General features: G+C 38.2%; 1 protein-coding gene across 1 annotated transcript in view; it reads left to right on the top strand.

The window, feature by feature from the left end:
* Positions 1–6: 6 nt before the first annotated feature.
* MDFIC (MyoD family inhibitor domain containing) overlaps positions 7–20,328 on the top strand; it is a 132,969-nt gene continuing 112,647 nt past the window's right edge. The window contains exon 1 of the mRNA XM_023737019.1: positions 7–20. The gene's annotated coding sequence lies outside the window, so the exon portion shown is untranslated. The remainder of the gene's footprint in view (positions 21–20,328) is intronic.

The following is a 20,328-nucleotide window of genomic DNA, read 5'->3' as shown; positions in this document are numbered from 1 at the left end:
GCTCAGCGCCCCGGCCCAGGGTGAGTGTGCGCTTGCAGGTAGCAGGCTTCTTTGTCACTGTTGCATTTTTCAGCCAGTTGACACATTTACTGATTGGGAAGAGGGGGCAGTGAGGACGAGTCTCACCTGGTAGTTCAGAACTTTTGCACCGTTCGCGTTACTCAAGCAAGTTCTCCAGGATTCCAGCCCTAAATCAACAACCGGATGAGAGGGCGGGATCCGCTGGCCCCTCCACTCCCCCTTCCTTAGGCTGCAGAGAAACAGGATGACAGGATGGCTTCTTTCTTTAGCCTATGCATTTCTGGGCCCAAGAGTCAAATGTGTGGGTTCTGAAGCTCTTCTCCCTTAGGTCTCTTGGATTCTTGTGTCCTCAGCAGATCCATGACGGCATCTGCTTACTGTAACATGGATGCAATCTCCGTTTCATCTTTCTATTTCTTGTGGGCTACTCTGCAACCCGGTTGATAGTCCAGATTTCTGTGACCAGTTTCTTTGGAATGGCGCATGCATATGCTTTCAATAATAATGGTTTTGTTTTGAAATAAACATGCTTTAAAAGAAACACTTTACAAGAATGAATTAGCTCCTTTGTGTTCTTCCAGAAGTGTAAACACGTGCAGCCTATGAAAGAAAATACTTTTGTTTCTGGGAAACTTCCATAGCAAGATTATAAGCAAGTTAGACAATACCATTCTTCTTGCTTGGAGGTAGCATCCTTCAGGTTTGCATTGGTGATGGAGAGCAAAGGCCTTACTCTGCTGATGCGTACCCCCCCAACGGCAGTTCTGATTTAAAGAGTTCTGACACTGATAGAAAAGAAAGAATTTTTCAGGGCTCAAAAATCTACTTTATACTCTTCGTTTTAAGCATATCTGATAGCTTTTTTCCCCCTTCAACAATAATATAGTGAGCTTCTTGGGATTTTTTTTAAGGCAGAAAAAGATGGAAAAGAAGCAAACTTGATGTTGAACTTACACTAGGTAAAAGTAGAAAACATCCATGAGTAAATTAAAATGTTCTGGCATTCAGGGCTGTTAAATTGAATTATGTTTATCTTTGTTTTTCACATCTTAAGAGTGACTCATGCTTTCTAAACAGAGAAAATAAAAATGGTTAGCTACAGAGTATCTGAGAAGTAGAATAATAAAATGTTTTCCCAGAAGCAGCCCATGTTCTGTACATTGTATTGTCAACACAATCATTTTGTGTTGTCAGGCATGCCCTCAGTAGTCACATCGATTCATTGATGTGCTGTGTGTGCTCACCCTTGAGCTGTTAATCAGCATTGCTAAACACTGGTTATGTCAGAAATCAGTGTCACACACTGGAAAAAGTATTTGATTTGGAAATAGTTGATATCTACACTGCCCATCTTTATTTTAATCATATGCTTTTTTAAAATTAGTGGGGAGAATTGGCAGAGGTACTTGATGCACCTGTGTAGTGCAATGCTGCATGGTGTCACGTGATCTGACCTTAAGAAGCAGGGCGTCTAGAATGGTCTGAAGTAGAATGTTTGCTTTGAAAAACACATTATCAGTGTGGAAACTCTTGGGTTATATTTTACCTGAAAATTGGCTTAGCTTCAGCAACATTGTTACACATTACTTTTTTACTAGTCTAACTTAGACTCAAAACGTTCTTTAAATAAGCATCCCTTTAATTGTAGAAGTAGAGTTTTTCAAAAGAAACTCTTAGGACTTTTGTTAAAATATTTTATCTCAAACAGGCACATTTCATAAGGTATATTTAAAGAAAACTTTTTTTGGGGGCGTCAAGTGGGTAGGGAAGCAACTTCAAGGTGCAGGTTGCCATGGTTAGGTTGGTTTTATTAAGCAGTGGTTTAAAAAATGACCTTGCGAAAGAAGCTTTGCTCACAGTTCACTCTACTCTTAAGCTGTTCCTCAGTTCCTTTTATCACCTTCCTTCTGTCATTGGATTCTTTGACATCCTTTCCGAAGAATAGTTTAATAATGCTCTGGTCAGATGTGGCTGCTTGGTTAATTGAAACTTATTGTTATATTTCCATATAAGAAAAACAGCGAGAAAAATGGTGTTTTATGGAAGTTAACAGAAAATATCTTTTTTATGAAGAGGAAGGATAAGATAAAGCCTTTCCCTGCAAATAAAGTTAAACATTTATTGTGAGGAACTATCTATTCTGCTAACCAAAGGCACAGAACCTGAAAGTTGGAACTAATTTTAGAGATTCTCTAGTCCCAACTCCCTAGCAAATCTAAGATTCTACATCCTTAGAAAACTACAGTGTAGCCCATTCTACTTATTACCTAGCATTCAGAGTTAGGAAGATTTTCCTTATTTGGAGAATAGTTCTGCCTCCCGAAAACTTCTACCCATTTTATGTGATTCTGCAAGCTTTTCCATTGCTTTTAAAACATTAAAGTTTGTTTTTCTATATTTTGACAGTTATTATAGAGCAGGGTCATAAACTCACATGATACAGGAGACCAGGCTGTAAGAGGGAGCGGTGTGGGATGGTATGAAGTAGCGAGGAATGGGGATTGCAGGGACAGGAGAGCTCCTGGGGCAGAAGGCATCACTCCTCAGCTCTAGCTGATTGTTGTCTTGTGGGTTAGTATCTCCCAGTATTTTAAGAGAAACTAGGAATCTGGATTTTTAATGTATCATCTCCCCATTTTTTAAAGTTGGCAACTAATTAAATACAGCTATTCTCCAGGCCAAATAAAACAAACACATCTACAAGCCGGATGTGACCTCTGAGCCACTGATTTGTGATCTCTACTACAGAAATTAGAACGAAAATGTGTGATTAAAATGATTTCCCTATTTATGACGAACTTCCGAAAGATTGCTTTGCCTTCTCATGTAAAGTACCTGTGTAAGTGTCTTGATAGGTGAAGGACAATTTAGACCACACTAATTTTGGTTTTAAGAGAGAATGAACTTGTATATGTGGTTTCTCTAATTGCTGTCTTTTCATTTTTGGAGTAAACATCTTAAAATTTTTGAGTTACCAAGCAACGACAAAAATATAGGTGTTTGCTCTTTGGTGTAATAGTTAAGTATAATCCATATATTTGAAGTAGGCTCTTAGTTCAATGTTTCATTCATTAATTTTGCAACTTGTAGTTGGAGGGACCTTTAGAAATAATTTAGCTCAACCTTCTCACTTTTTAGATGAGGGAAAGAAGATCCAAATAATTTAAGAGACTTGCCCAAGGTCTCACATATGTCACTAGCAGGAAATCAGCGTGGAAGCACAGATTGTAAAATATATTCTAAGTCATTGTGATGAATGTGGTTGAAGTAGAGACTCAGTACAACTTGTTTTTTTGTACAGATGGATGCATCAAAGATAATAGGATTGGATACTGTGAATCACTTGAGCCTGTTCCAGTCCTTGCACTGCCTCGCTCCCCCCACCCCGTTGCATTTGCCAAGGCTTAGACTATTGGACTCTGAGTACTGGAATCTACTTTAATGTGATAATGTGTGATTTAATGCACTCTTCCCTCTTGGGAGAGTCCTCAGAGACTATTAGGCTGACTTTTCATAGCAGGATGCAAAATGCTGGTAAAGTTAATTAAAAATAATCTAAAATAGAAGCGAGGGAGAGAATCTTGAAGTTGAAATTACATAAGAAGAGCTCTGATTTAAAAGCTTAGCGGAGTTGTCAGGAGTTTATAGTGGTTAATCAGATTTCCTTTTGGGAAGCTTGTTTATTTCAATTTGTAATGTATGCGTGTATGTATCTGTGTTCTTTTACTTCTATCATATTGTTTCATCTTTTTGATTAAGAATGGCATTTCTTAAAGTGTGTTGTCTTTGGACAGCTTCTATCCCTGGTTCTCAACCAGAGGCACTGTTGTTCTCCATAAGACATTTGGTAATGTCTAGAGACCTGTTCTGTGGTCACAACTGGGAGTGTGGTGGGGTGCTATTGATATTTAGTATGTAGAGGCCAGGGAGGCTGCTAAACATCCTGTAATGCACAGGACAAGACAGCCCCTTCGAACAAAGAATTATATGGCCCAAAATATCAATAATGTTGGACTGAGAAGCTCTGCTAACCTGGTTTCTTAAGGAGACTGATAATTTTTGCCCCACCCCAGACCTATGGAGTCAGCATCTCTTGGTGTACATTTTTAACAAGCTCAAGATGCTCCTTGAGTTTAGTTGAGAATTACTGTTTTAGAAGCTTTTTCTCTGTAAAAAAAAGTGTTATATTGATAGATTTTTAAAATCAATCTTAAATGAAGGGGGAAGGCTTAAAAAATCAACCCTTTTGCAGTATTTCAAACTCAAAATTCAAATTATAGCACTCCATTTGTACTTGCGACTAGTGCTTTCCAGAATTTTTATCACATACCCCAATTAATAAATATAGGCATAACCATTCACCTTCAAAAACCAAAAACAAACCAAACCCATTGCTGTCAAGTTGATTCTGAATCATAGTGATCCTGTAGGACACAGTAGAACTGCCCCGCACGGTTTCCAAGGAGTGGCTGGTGGATTTGAACTGCCAGCCTTTTGGTTAGCAGCCAGCATCTTAACCACTGTGTCACTTCGTTGTTAGGTGCTGTTCAGTCAGTTCTGACTCATAGCGACCCTGTGTACAACAGAATGAAACTGCCCGGTCCTGCGCCATCCTCACAATCATTGTTATGCTTGAGTCCATTGTTACAGCCACTGTGTCAATCCATTTCTTTGTGGCTCTTCCTCTTTTTCGCTGACCCTCTACTTTACCAAGCCGGATGTCCTTCTCCAGGGACTGATCCCTCCTGATAATATGTCCAAAGTATGTGAGACGTAGTGTCACCATCCTTGCTTCTAGGGAGCTTTCTGGTTGTAATTCTTCCAAGACAGATTTGTTTGTGCTTTTGGCAGTCCATGGTATATTCAGTATTCTTTGCAAACACCACAATTCAAAGGCGTCAGTTCTTCTTCATTCTTCCTTATTCATTGTCTAGCTTTCGCACGCACGTGAGGCGATTGAAAACACCATGGTTTGGGTCTGGTGAACCTTAGTCTTCAAGGTGACATCTTTGCTTTTTAACACTTGAAAGAGGTCTTTTGCAGCACATTTGCCCAATTCAGTGCGCCTTTTGTTTCTTGACTGCTGCTTCCATGGATGTTGATTGTAGATCCAAGTAAAATGAAATCTTTGACAATTTCAGTCTTTTCTCCATTTATTTTGATGTCGCTTAATGGTCCAGTTGTGAGGATTTTTGTTTTCTTTCTGTTGAGGTGTAATCTGTACTGAAGGCTGTGGTCTTTGATCTTCATCAGTAAGTGCACCACTAACCAAAGAAACCAAACACGTAGCCGTCAAGTCAATTCCAACTCATTGCGACCCTATAGGACAGAGTAGAACTGCCCCGTAGGCATTTCCAAGGAACGCCTGTTGGATTCGAACTGCCAGTATTTTGGTTAGCAGCCATAGCTCTTAACCACTATGCCACTAGGGCTCCTATATACTGTAGTACAAATATATTATGAAAATTATAAAGGAAACTCCAAAATAAAAATTAAAAAGAATAAGATAAAAATTAATAAATAGAAGTTTTCATACTTTCTTCTGCAGCCTCAGATATTCTTGTCCTGCCACCCTTCCCCTCTCTTTTTGGAGACTCCAGCATTATGGTATAACAAGGAAAGATGTCCCCAAGTTGCACATGAGTTGTGTTCCAAAAGTTCATTTGTAAGCTTGATTACTGGAATCTGGATTATACTTTCTCAAAGAAGCAGAATGGTAAATTATATTTAGCTCCATAATAAACCTCAAAAGATTCTTACAGTTAAATTTTTTAAAATTTTGTATATTTATAGTGATAAAGTGTAATGAATATACTAATACTGGCAACCAAATATTGATAACCAAGAAAAAAAATCAAATCAAGTGGTTTAAACCACGTTTTTAATATAGTTGCTTGAGGGAGTGTAGGCTTAATTAGAAAAAGGGAAACTTGTCCAGATTTGGAAGGCAATTGAGGGCATTTTCAAGTACCTTAGAACTGATACTTCTAATTCATTTTTGTGTTTAGAGTAATTAATGTTCATTTTATAAGTGTAGGTATAGACATGCAAGACTTATCAGCTGGCCATATTCATCTTACTTTTACTAAAAGAAAGAATCAAATGAGTAAGAGAAGGATGAAAAGGGGGGAAACTGACGAGAGGGAGGGAGAGAGGAAGGAAAGCAGTGGTTAAAGACAATATGTCTCTAAATTTAAGAAAGTGATTGGAGACATTGAAACAAGGTTCTGAGGGCTGGCATGGTGTAAGCTGAGTGAGTGGCAGAGGCACGTTAAGGAAGTAAGGAATGGGAAAAATGTTGAGTTATAGGCAGGTAGCACTGCTGATCTGGAAGTAGGCTTTTAATATATATTTGTGAAAGAAATGATTGGAAAAATGGAGGACTTGTTGCTGTGCAGGACGCGTGTGAGTCAGGGCTGCAAATGGCAATCAGAAAGAATAGTTTTGGAGTAAGGGTGGAGGATGAGAAAAGGGAAAATGTTTTGTGTTTATAATGCAGGACACTTGCATAGAGGTTTAATTACTGATTGTCGTCTCTACCATAGCCTTTCTATTTGTCTTCACATTGTCTGTATATGGCTTACTTAGAAGCTCTATAAATGTTCAGTTCTACACATATTTGTTGAACCCTGCTATATGTCAGGTACTGAAGGAGATAGATGAATGAACTCTGGGGCTCACGGGATGGTGAGGAAACTCATACAGTCACATGTACCTATAACACGAAGTAGACCGAAAGGTGCTATAATAGGTACAAAGTGTGATGGCAGAACATGGGAGAGGGAAAAGTATCTCTAGCTGGGGGATTTGGGAAAACCTTAAGAAAAGTTTTGATCTGAGTTGAACCGGTAAGTAAGGCTTTAGGACTCAGGGCTGTGGAGATGGATGGTGGAAGGCATTCCCAGAGGGGAGAGCAAGAATGATGGTTTGGAGGGGATTATTAGTGAAATTAGGTATTTCAGTAAGACCGTTGAATGGGCAGCATGAGGGAGCAGAGAATGAGGTAAAGTTTCAAAGGTAGGCTAAGGACCGTTGGTAGAGGACACTGATTCTCCTGCTGAAGAGTTTGTATATATTTTTTTTGTATAGGCAATGGTTAGGCTTTGAATGTTCTTGAGAAGAGGAAGAACAGAATCAAATTGGTATTTTTTGGAAAATAAATCTGGTGACAATTCAAAGGATAATTTTGGAGGGAAGGGGAAGATTGGAGGCAGTGATTATCCATGAAGCTATTGCAGTAGGCTGGCAAAAGATTAAAGGACATAGGGCCACACCAGTGGGAGTGGAATGGAGGAAATGGAATTAAGAACAATGGCAAAAGTACGACAGTGCTCTACTTAGCTGTGAGAGCCCCTTGATTTTTCTTTATTCTTCTTTGAATCTCCTAAGGCCAAGCACGGTGCTAGGCACAAAATTTTGTTGAACTGAATTGACATCGTTGGGCAAATTATTTAATGTAGGAGATGGTGGAAAGGGAGAAATTTAAGGTAATCTATAGTTTGCTTTATAGCCTGAATGGAAACACAGGAGGTGCTGTTGAGTCTTCTATTTATTGATCATGTTGATTTTGGGAAACTCCTCTCTAGCAGTGATATCCAGTAGGCAGCTGGAAAAGAGAAATTATACCCCAGGAGAGTGGTGAGGGTCAGGCTCACAGATTAAGAACCCACCATCAGGGAGCTGATATATGTTAAGAACCCACCATCAGGGAGCTGATGTATGGACACGAGATCGGAGGAGAGGGCTGAGGATCAAATTTAGGGGAATGGCTACACTTTAGGGAAGAAGAGGTAAAGAATACAGATAAAGAGACACTGAGGCTTGGTTACAGAAGTGTTGGATACTTGATGAGGCATGGTGAGTTAAAGGAGGAAAAGGTGTACGAAGGAGCCCTTGTAGTGCAACAGTTAAGAGTTTGGCTGCAACTGAAACGTTGGTGGTTGAAAGCCACCCAGTGGCTCTGCAGGAGAAAGACCTGGTGATCTGCTCCTGTAAAAGATTACAGCCTAGAAAACCCAGTGGGGCAGTTCTGCTTTGCCACATGGGATTGCCATGAGGTTAAAATCAACTCAGTGACAACTAACAACAACACAAGAACAACAACAGCACTTACTAATGGGAAGAAAGCCGGGGAATAGAGATTACAGATGAAAGGGGTTGGGATGGAATGGTGGTGCGGTGGGTGTTTGGAAATGAAAGAGTAAAATTCTGGGAAGGAATGTGATGAAGTCTTAGAAAGGAAAGCTGAGAATATTCCCCTTTGAGATGGAGGGTGGTGGGAAAAAAGGGTGGGTGGTAATTCAGAGAAAATTTGACATGAAAAGGATATTGAAGGCTAGACCTCAGAAAAGTAGATGGTAATGTTTGCTGAAAGCAGGGAGATGGTTAGGATGCATAAAGGAATTTGAGATGTATGGAAAAGATTTGGAAGAGTGCAGAATTCAAGAGGGAGTCAATCTGGGGCAAATAAAAGGACTTCTGAGTAGCACTGAAGACTTAACTAAGAACGAATGGCATGAATTTTTAGCAGACCTAGTCAGCATGGTTGATTGCCTTTCTCAGCAAACAGCATGCAGGAGCTTGGGAGTAGAAGCAGATAGAATAGATTTTGGAATTAGCAGAGGGTTGGAGGTTGGCAGGGTGCCAAGTGTGGGGGACAAGGGAAGAAGATTGTCCATGTGTGGGAGAGTGTGTTCTTCCTGATTGGTCTTGCGTTCCAGACTTGACTAGGGGAGTCAGACCAGAAGTGCATTTGGCAGACTGAGACTTCTGGCAAAGATCTTGCTTGTTTGCCTTGTTTGGTCAGTTCATGTAGGAGGACTTAATACATACGATCAAGTGACCATCACAGTGCTACTGGGGAACTTGTGGAATTTTTGGGTGTGTAAGGATTTTTCCTGTTTCTTTAAACCTTATTTCCTGGATCTTGTTGAGGTGATTTCATGGAAAGAATTCTAATAACAGTGTGCAGTTATTTTACTAGTATATTTTTATAATAAAATATTTGGGGAAAATAAGGAAAAATAAATGGACACAATCTGCAGGTTATGCTATTTGCAGAAGGAAAACTATTGAGAACAACAACATACAAAAGAGGGAAAAATTCACCCAAATTGTCTTTCTGAGATACATTCTACTGTATAAAGGCAGAGGATAAATCAAGTGATTTCTAAAACACAAAGGATAATCAAGTGATTTCTGTGTTTCTACTTCTGATAGTCTTTATTCAGTTTTTATTAAGGGAAGACTGCTTCTAAACTGGCAAATTTCTAGATTTTGAATAGTTTAACTCTGTTCTTTCATTGGAGTAGATCAAAGATGCTGCAGCCCTTCCTATTATCGTTATCACTGTATGTACATGTATCAGTATTTTGGATGGCCTCCGTTCCACCTCTCTCTCTTTTTCCTATCCCCTTCCCTCTCTCTCTGTCTTGCCTGTAACATTTTACTGACGTTACTTAAACTATTAATATTTTCTTTTTACATTAGCATACATGTCCTGAAGGAGGAAAGCTTTTAACCTTAAGTTTTTGAAATCGAGTTATATTTTATAGATTCGACTTCTAATCACTTAGAGTTCACTAAGTAGGAACTATGAAAAGAGTATTTTAACATGAATTTGATTTCGTTTGTGGTTTCTCCTTGCAGTCCACTTCTGTTTTCAGATTCACACCCACATAATCTGAAGTCAGATGATTCATATGCACGTGCCTTTATATCTGCTTTTTTAGTAGTGCCAGGAATAAAGTCTCAAATTTATTTTTATCCTGTGCATATATTTTGTTATTGAGACATTTGAAGGGGAAAAAACCTCGGTTGACAAATATTTTTGTGTGTGTCTGCTATGTACAAGGTCCTGTGAAGATGTCAAATGTATAATGCATAGTTTTGGCCAGAAGAAACTTGTAAACTTGATAGGAGAAGATGAAATAAAAATGGATAGCAAGTTAAATTCTGATTCCTTGTGTAAATATCAATTCAAGATTGCAGCAGAAACTTTGTGACAGATAAGTTTATGGCCAGTTACCAACTGATTGGTGCAATCCTGGGGTATACAAGTTTTGAGTTTGAGAGAGAATCTCATGATGGCAAGAGGGAGTCAGTTTTGTCTGGGTTGAGCTGCTAGTGACCCCAGCTGAAGAATACACAGTTCGTTTTTTGTTTTTTTTTTTAATTTGAATTATGCGGAATTGAGCACTAAAAATAAGGCAGCTTGTGGTCAAGCAAATGGCAGGTACTCTGAAGCCAGGTGGCAGGGTGCAAAGGAACCAGCTTCCTCTCTTTACTTTCTCTACTCCAAGATATAGCCTTCCTACTCGGTTTCATGGTGGACCAGCCCCTGATATTTCGGGTCTCTGTGAACATAGGCCTAGTCTGTTTTTTCTTCTCTTACCCAAGCAACGTACAGGATCTTCAGTAAAAATTTCTGAAGAATTTTACTGTTCGTTTTTCACTGGGATACAAGATGAAATTATCGAGCGTGGGAAAGGTTTAGATTATAACATTAAAATGTGTGTAAAATAACTATCTTTTTTCATCAATATGTAAATGAATTTAATTCTGTTCTTACTTGAGCTTGGGAATAACATATTCAGTCTTTATTTTGGGAAAGTATTTCTGGGTGGAAGGAAGAGAGACTGGAGGCACTAATTGTGAACCTGGAAAAGAAAGTATAGATCGGGAGAAAGTGCGTAGTTGTAACTAGCAGGATTTGGTAATTGACTGATTATGTTGGGCAGGGGAAGTAAGAGGAGAACAAGGAGTTGAAGTTGATTCCCCAACTGCCGTTGACCAAGATACAGACTACGGTTGGAAAAACAAGCAAGGCCAAAAGAGAAGTGGTGATGAATTTTGGGAAGTGTTGAGTTTGAGTTGCTAAAGACATATCTTCTATAGAGTTGAGCCATCAGGGCAGAGATCAGGACCAGCATAATAGAACTACAAGTTATCTTTATAGAGGAGACTCAAACTGTGAAAGTCAATGAGATTGTAAAGATGGTGAGCCAGAGAGAGTCAGTTGCTGGGCCTAAAGGAGAATCCAAAGAAGGCAATGTCACAGTGCAAGGGAGGGGAATGTCCATAAGATGGGAGGCTGGGTGTAGCCTTTAGGAGAATTAGCAAAGAGGAACCCCCTCCTGACTTATAATCCATATCTGTTATTCTGAATTCCAAGAAACCAATGTCATTACATTTATGTTTCTCTTATCATTTTCTAATTCATGGGTTCACAGCTGTTTGAAATGTTCTTCCTCATCCTTTCTCTTTTATTTACTTCAAGATCAGACTCCAGGCATAACTTTGAAATGCCCTTACTGATTAAACAACCCCCTTTTGTTCACTTTGATTTCCATTTGCCTTCATTGTTTGAATAATGCCAAACACAGCACAGATTCATCCAGGAACCAGAGAGCTTGGGAAAGTACTTTGGGTAAATGACATTCTGTGTAATTGAGGGTTAACAGAAAGTCTTTAAAACAGTGGCACTTATGGAGAACAGTGGTCATGCTGACAGACTGAAGATGAGTGGATATAGTTATTTTTAAACAGGAGAAGATGGTAGAGTCCTCAATTCCTTTTTTATAATAGGGTTAGCAGACTAGTAAGGGAACTGCTTAGATATGGTTGTGTCTGGATTTCAGCAATCAGTAAGACACTCTTTCACAATAGCTTTCTAGACAAGACTGAAAAGACTCTTGTACCCAGAAGGGTAAATAGAATGCAAAGGGTATGAAAAACCATTGAATGAATTGAAGGTATTTAGCGCAGAGAAGAGAAAGACAAAAAAAAAAAAAGAAAAGAGAGATTTTCTAACACAGGACTGTCACACAGAGGGAGGCTAAGACTTTGCTGTTTGGCTGAAAAAAGCAAAATAAGATTAATCAGTGAAAATTATAGGGAAGTAGATTTTAGTCAAACGTGAGGAAGGTCTCTGGATAATTAAAGCAGTCCCAAACTAGCTGTCTTTTGAAGCTCTTTCCCTTTTCCCGAAAGTGTTCATGCCTACATTTCTTGGCCTCTTGTTGGGGATGTTGGATGTTGAATGTTTTCATGTGAATTTATGTTATCAGTTTGGACTAAGACTTCTGAGAGCCCATGTAACTCCAAATTCTATGAGCCTGTGAATACTTGGCTTCAGCATGCTTATACTTGATTGGATGAACACAATGGAACTTGTAGGAGAGGAAGCAGGAGTTTTCTGTGTCTCAGGGTTAGTCAATGTCATTTTTTAACACATCTTTGGAATCTAAACACATCATAAGCTTCTAAATGCACAAGAAGCCTGCTGAAGGAATACATGTGAGATTTTGCTCAGCAGTCTTATTATTTTTCAAAATACTAATAACATCAGTGAATTAAATAACAGTTATTTAAGAAACATTTATTTATTAAATGACCTTTATTTATTTGTCCAATTCATTCAACAAACATACCATATCTGCAGTTATATAATAGCTTTCTTGTATTTACAAAATTATGAAATTTTATGCTTATGCTCATTCATCTGTCAGAACTGCTTGGCTATCTTAGCCTGCTTTTGTGACAGTGAGATTTTAATCCAGTTTAGAACGTTAGGCAAAGCAGTAGGTTTTGCAGTGCTCCTTAAAGGTCATTAGGCTTGAGGATTTTTTTTTTTTTTGAGATCAGTGAAGAAGTAAAATTTCAGCTGCAGGTCTTCCTGAAAGTTGCCTTACCTTAAGTTTTTTAAAGGTTACATTTGGGAAGCATTTGTACACTGTCCAGAGTATTCTGAGCCTCTGGGAAAATACAGACCCAGATTTTTTACTTTTTCCAGAGAGTTTAGTCTCAGATTACTTGAGATTTCATCAGTTTATAAATCTGAATATGTGTAGATCATCTATAATGCTGCTGGTATTTGAATGGAGGAGTAAAAATGAAATTGTTTAAAGTGATTTTCTTTATAGATAAAGTAGATATGAATATATATTGCACAGCACTTAGAATACACATTCTAAGCTTATTGTAAATGATCTATCATAGATTATCATCAAATATTTAATTGAAATGTCAGGGGCCAAATGTGGGAAAGTCCCAAAATTTAAGTACAAAGAGAGCTACCTATACTCCTTCCTATAAGAATATAAATATATTTTTTGCTGATTAAGTTTTATGAGATTTTATAAAGATTTTTCTGCCAAGTGCCATCATTTGTATTAGTCTTCCACAAAGTAAGCAAATAAAGTACAGATAAAAAATAGAAAATGTATTTGAAGATTGGTTGGTGCATTTAAACACACCTTTGCCCAGTTCAGTAGAATATTTGAGTTGGCTCATAAGAGTACGTTAAAAAAAAAAAAAAAGATTAAAGAAGAATAATGGAAAATATTAGGTAGCCTAAGAGATCCAAATCTGGGGAAAATTGAAATGTACAGATATAGACTCTAGGGTCAAAACCTGTTATTCAATTTTGTCTGTAGATTTGAGTCAAAAAGAAAATATTTTCTGTAAAATGATTTTCATTGTCTGTAAGGAAAAAAATAACATCCAGCTTCTCAGAGGAAATGATACTTTTGTATTGGTACCAAAAAGTACCAATACTTTTGTACTCAGTATGGAAAGAGATTTCTTGCGTGGTTTTCCACATACGGATTACTGAATGGATTCTGCCATCAACACAGTCTCCCCATAATAAGTTTAATAGTACTTCTTGTAATAACCCTTAATGTAATAATAGCCGGTGTGAATGAGCTCTTATTATATACCAAATACTGTGCTTTTTAGGCGTGGTTTCATTGATTTGCCTATCCACTTTATCAGGTAGCTACTGTTTATTTTTCCTATTTTAGAGATGAAGAATCCAACAGAGACTAATTAACTTGCTCAGTTTCCACATAGTAAGTGGTGGGCCCAGGCACCCTGATCCGGTGCTTTTAATCACTACTCACTTCTCTAGTACAGAGTCAATTTAGAGATATCATTTCTTTCGGGAAGACCCTCATGACAGTCTTTTTTTTTTAATTGTACTTCAGGTGAAGGCTTACAAAACAAATAGTTTCTCATGAAACAGTAGTACACATATTGTTTTATGACATTGGTTAACAATCATGACAGTCTTTTTATTCATCACAAAGGAGTCAAATATCTGGACCTTTAGATGGATAAAGAAGGCAAGCAACATTGTCCCTGTTTCTTGGAAAACCGTGGCATGTACAGAACTTTATACATTTAAAAGTTTAATCAAACATCCCATATCTGTAGTAGCTTTGACAAGCTCAAATCATCCTGAAGCAACATTCCAGGGTTCTTCTCTTACTGTTGTTAAAAGCTTCAGTTATTGAGATATTGCTTAACTACAACATTGATGAAGAAAAAATAATCGTTAAAGGGTAGAAGTAGTACTAGTTGTTATAGATTACCTGATGGCAAATTTACTTTCAAAATAAAGAATAACTTAATAATGAACCAGATTGACCAAGAATACAATGTATTCCCTTTTGAGGTACCATTCTTTGAAATTTTGGAGAAGGCCTGCACATTGTAGTGGGGATTTCTACAGTGGGTGTGACATGGAATTAACTTGGTTATGAGATCCTTTCCAACTATGGATTTTATCATCCTATTTCCAACTAAATATCTATCTCTAAACTTACTGTTTTATCATCAGTAAAATTGACGTTATGTTTTCTTCCTTATTCCATCATTCATAGTTCGGAAGATGAAACAAATATATTAAAAGGCTTTGAAAACTGCTGATACTGTAATTGCAAAAATTCATTAATTTATTCTTTCAACAGTGAGAAGTACTTTCATTTTTTTACTTATTTAACATCCACATACCAGCTGAGCAGCTGTTATATGGCATATATAATATTTTACCTATATTATTATCCATTTGGGAGCCCTGGTGGTTCAATAGTTAAAGCGCTCGGCTGCTAACGGAAAGACTGGCAGTATGAACCTACCAGCCACTCCTCGGGAGAAGGACGTGACAGTCTACATCAGTAAAGATCACAGCCTTGGAAACCCTATGGGGCAGTCCTACTCTGTCCTGTAGGGTTGCTTTGAGTCGGAAGTGACTCAATGGCAGTGGTTTGGTTTTTTTTTTATTATCCAATTTGTCTATTTTTAAAGCTCCTAGATTTTTCTTTCTTGTTAATTACCTTTCAATTATTTTATTCCCCAACTGTCTAGGATAACTGTAAGTCTTAAAGTTTTAGAGCATTCAAACTAGGTAAAGTATTAAAGATAGAATTTTAAGTTAGATGGAAATTCTATTTATCTTAATCTTTCTCATTCTCAGTCAGCAGGAACAATTGCGACTGGATAAAGATTGCTTCTCCCCAGTCGTGCCCTTCTTTAGAAAAATAGCAGAAATAAAGGGTATTGACTCTGTAAGATAGATAGTCATTTTTGAGCAGTACATATTGTATTTAAATGGATTGTACAGAACCCATATTTATTTTCTTTGACTCTTCCTTTTGCTTAGTTCATGCTCATCACTTTGAGAATTAACTCAAATTCAGTGCTTTACAAAGGCTCTTCTATGATTTCCTCTCTTCCTTTCTCAACACCCCTCATTGTGTGTATGAGGCTTTGCCTCTATTGTTTAGCCCTTGTGCAGAGTAAGAGTCAGAATTTGAGGCCTCTGCAGTCATGCAGCTCAACCCCCTCATTTCCCGATGAAGGGAGTGAGGCCCAGCCAAGGTCACACAGCTGGTCAGCCTTTTAGCCAGAACCATGACCTGGGGCTGTTTTCATTACCTTCTGTTTTATAGTTGTTTGATTGTTTCGTGTGTGTTTTTTGGCCTCCCTAACCAGATGATTTGTTGTTAAGGGCTGAACCTTTTTTTCCTCTTCCAAAGATTTTTCTGCACTTCTGTATCCAGAGTAGACACACTAGAATGCTCGTGAGCTAGCCTTCTGTCAGTAGATGACGTGGTATATGACTGTTTTGGTATAGTACTGTTTTTCAGTATCTCCAGTTTATTATGTAATATCTAAAACATTTCTTTTATCCCATCTGTTAGTAGAACTAAGGAGCCCTGGTGACGCAGTGGTTAAAGCACTGGGCTGCTGACTGAAAGGTTGGCTATTGGAAACTACCAGCCGCTCCCTGAGAGTAAAGACCTGGCGATCTGCTCCTGTAAAGATTACAGCCTGGGAAACCCTATGGGGCAGTTCTTCTCTGTCCTGTAGGGTCCCTATGAGTCGAAATTGACTTGATGGCACATAACAACAATAACAGTTAGTAGAACTAATTAGCATTATATGTAATCCAGTTATTATATTCTCATAGTTGTCCTGACATAGAGATAGAACTAAATACCTCTGTGTTAAATAGATGATTAGATAAAATTTTATTTTCTTATTACTTGGAATACTCTGACATAGTACTGAGCAGCAAAGGCCATTTCTCAACATTTAATATGCTCTTCTATATTTCCTCTAAATGGTTGTGTGATTTAGAAGAAAAGCTTAGCTAGAACAGTGGCTTTTAACCTTGGCCATATCTCATTATGACATGCCCCCTCCCATTTCCCAAGAGATCACCTAAATTGGAACCTCTGAGCATCTTTGTGTTTAAAGAGCTCTGCAGTGATTCTGATCCAGAGCCAAATTAGAGAACCATTGGATTAGAGGAACAGTATCGTCGAGATGACAAAGGCCCTCATTTTAAGAATAAAGTTTTAAGTTAGTGAGGAGTGTCTGTTGGATGTGCATATAGAAATCTTGTAGAAAGGTACAGACTGATTTCATGCATCATTGAAATCACTCGATTGTGGATAACTTGATTACCCATGGAATATGTCTTTCAAGCTCACGTAGTAGATGAGTTGCAACTTCCAAAGAAACCCAAACCCGTTGTTGCTGAGTCGATTCCAACTCATGACAACCCCATGTGTAATGGAGTACAACTGCTTCATAGGGTTTTCTTGGCTGTAATCTTTATAGAAACAGATTGCCAGGCTTTTCTTCCATGGTGCTGTTGGGTGGGTTTGAACCACCAACCTTTCAGTTAGACAAGTACAAACTGTGTGTGCCACACAAACTTCCATAAATCCAGAGTGGAATTGATTAAACCAGTACTGTGGCCTCTACTTCTGCATTTCAGAAGTGATAGCAAACCTACATGATAACAAATATCTGAAATTAGAAACTGCTTTTTTTGTCATTTTAATGAGTGGTGGCTGACTCAACCATTTGAGAATTGTAGTAAGGATAACTCTATGGGTGGATTTTGTAATGTCCATCTTACAATTGTCTATCAAATAAATTCTGTTCAGTGCATTCCTTCAGCATTGTATGTTTAACTGCTCACTGTTTATGAGACTGCCATATGGGTATTCCATTAAACGGAGTAAATAATAAGATGTTAATAAAATAAAATGCGTACATTAGAAAGTCATGGAACAGTCAAGTGGTCCCAGAAATTGAGTTTATAGCAGTGGAGAATTGGTAAAAGTTAATTTAACTTTTTTATTAGAACTTTTTCTGAGCTGTTCTTTGGGCAGAGTACAAGGGATCATACCAAAAGCCTGAGACTAGCTTTTGAGCCAAGGGATTTAGTTATTAAAGGAGGCAAGTTTGGATAGACTGACAACTGTGGTTTAATAGTAATTACATATTATTTATTATCTCTTGACTATAGTGAGACAGAGAATGATAGTTTTTTTTTTTTTAAACCTAGGAAGGACGTTGTTGTGTGCCACGGAGATGATTCTGACTCATAGCTACCCTACAGGACAGAGTAGAACTGTCCCATAGGGTTTCCTAGGCTATAATCTTTATGGGAGCAGATCACCAGGTCTTTTCTCCCAAAGAGTGATTGGTGACTTCGAACCACCAGCCTTTCAGTTAGTAGCCCAGTGCTTAACCTAGCCACTAGGACATGAGAGATCATCAGAACTCTAGAATTTTACAGATAAAGAAACTTTACCAGCAAAACAAAACGTGATAAACCACCTCTTAAAATTTAGAGCTGGAAGTTCATTATTTTACCTCCCAGTAGTGAGTCACGTGATTATAAATCCATGTGTATCTGGACCATGTGACGTTTTCATTTATTCATTGGAGAGTTGAGAGGGTCTGTGTTTAGCACTCAAGTATTGGACACAATTTAAATGTGAGTCAAGTGTGTCTAGAGGCTTTATTCAGACCGATTTTGTTTTAGTCAGCAATGCTTCACAATGCCCTGGTTTCGTGAATTAATTTTAATGGAATTAAACCTGAACAGCTCAAAATTATATAATTAATTTCATTCAGCTTCAATTAAAGGGACTAACTGAATCAAGTCTATTAGCATGACACCTGGCGGCAGTCAACTACATAACAATACGCAGGACTGCCGATGAACTAGTTCGTGTGTACGATGACTTTGTATAAAAATTTCTTGTATTGATAACCTCACAAAGGCCAGGAGTGGACTCCAGGAAAGATTTCTGGAGTTGTTTAAAAAAAGAGAGATTTTAATGGAAACTAACACATTTTGTGAAGATTATATTTTCTCTGTGGTAATGCTGAGTAAATGTTCCGTAAAGCTAGAATGTATTGATTTAGCATGCTTCTAGTTTATATTTTACTGCTATCTAATTTTGCTTTCTAAAAATAGAGTTGAAGACCCTATTTGTTTTTGGAGACCTTAGCTGCTGTACCTAGTCCTAAGTGGGTGTCCATCTATTTCCATGTGTTGAAATCTGTTTTATGGCAAAGTTTTTTCAATTGTTGTGAAATCCCCATGGTTCATGAGAAGTTTTTACATGTGCAGAAATTTTTTCCTTCCACTGGAAATGTTAACACAGTTGACTAATGACTTCTATTTGACTCTTTCCTTTCCTTGCTTCCATGGCCTGACGTCATTGAGCTTCGATTCCTTCTCTGACTCCCTTCTACTTGTACGGACTCTCTTTGGTGCTCTTTTAATATATTCACTTTTTTGGTGAACTCACTCATTGGGCAGGTTCAGCCATCAGCTTTAGGCAGGTAGGTGACTGTTTCTAGCTATGACTTTTTTTCAGACTTGCAAGTTCAAATGTCCAACCCTGAACTCATCCACTAGACTGTAAACTTCATGACGGCCTTGGCTGGATCTCATATTTCACTATATCCCCATCACATATAGCACAGTGCCTAAACATCTACTATGTACAAATACATATATTTTAAATGAAGAGATTAACCTCCTAATCTCCAGGTTTTCCCAATCAAATCTGGACTAAGAACTCAGTCATCTTCAATTGCTCCTCTCTGATTATCTGTGCAAATCTCTAGTTAGTTTCTCACATTTGCCAACCAACCTCACCCCCACCCCCCTTCATCTTGTTATCCGGTTAATTAAGCTCTCATCAACTTTGATCTGGACTATAGCAAGTCTCTCTTTTAGTTTCCCTTATTGTGTTCTCCCTCTTAGATCCATCTATACTCCAGTGATTTTTAACGATGTAAGTGCAGTAGAATCACCTGAGCCAACCCTTCCTCCCTCTCTCCCATCCCCAGCCAATTGAAATCAAACCTCTGGTGGTGAGTCCTAGGAATCTGGTTGTTTTTTTAAACTCCCTGTGTGACTTAACGTGCTGCTGGGATTGAAAACCCTGGTGTGCACTCTGTTTCTTGATTTATTCACCTAATGTGGGACTCTGATTTCATGGTTCATAAAGCTTCAGTGCCTACCTTGGCTTATTTGTCTTGCTTTTAAATTAGGTCCAGATTCCCCACCTTGGCATTTAGATATCCACACTTTGTCCCAGATCAAACTTTTACAGTCTTATCCCCTAATGTCCCCCTCGAAGTAGTTCATAGTCCCAAGAGTTGAACCCCTGCCCAGGTGTCTGCATTGGGGTTTGTCCATGCTGTTCTTCTACCTGGAATGACCTTCCTCTCACCTCTACTTTTTGAAATCCTACTAATCTTTCAAAGACCATCCAACATGCACTTTTTTCTGTAATGATTTTCTTGACCTCTGAATCCTGATCAGTTTGTTGTTGTTTTTGCTGTTATTTGTTTTTTCTTCATTTGAACCTTTTTAATACTCTGAACCTCTCATTACGTGCATTTACCTGTGTTATAGTTTGCATTTTGTTTGACTTACGTTCCCTATAAGACCTTATATTTCCTTACGTTCTGGGTTTTCCCCTGAGAACTCATAACCCTCCCTCTCTGAGTCTGACTAACACAATCCTTAACTCTTCCCCATGTTTCTACAGAGAGAACTAGGTACTTGTTTTCTGTACTTCCTCACTACCCAGTGAGTCCTCATTCAGCTGCAGTCTGACTTTCATCTCCACCATTCATTGGAGTTTTGCTCCTTTCATGCTTTCCTTGCCTCCACCATCCCTTACATGTATGGAATCA

This window comes from Trichechus manatus, unplaced genomic scaffold, assembly GCF_000243295.1.
Source record: "Trichechus manatus latirostris isolate Lorelei unplaced genomic scaffold, TriManLat1.0 scaffold00096, whole genome shotgun sequence".
Classification (NCBI taxonomy): domain Eukaryota; kingdom Metazoa; phylum Chordata; class Mammalia; order Sirenia; family Trichechidae; genus Trichechus; species Trichechus manatus.
This window is presented reverse-complemented; position numbering and strand designations above follow the sequence as displayed.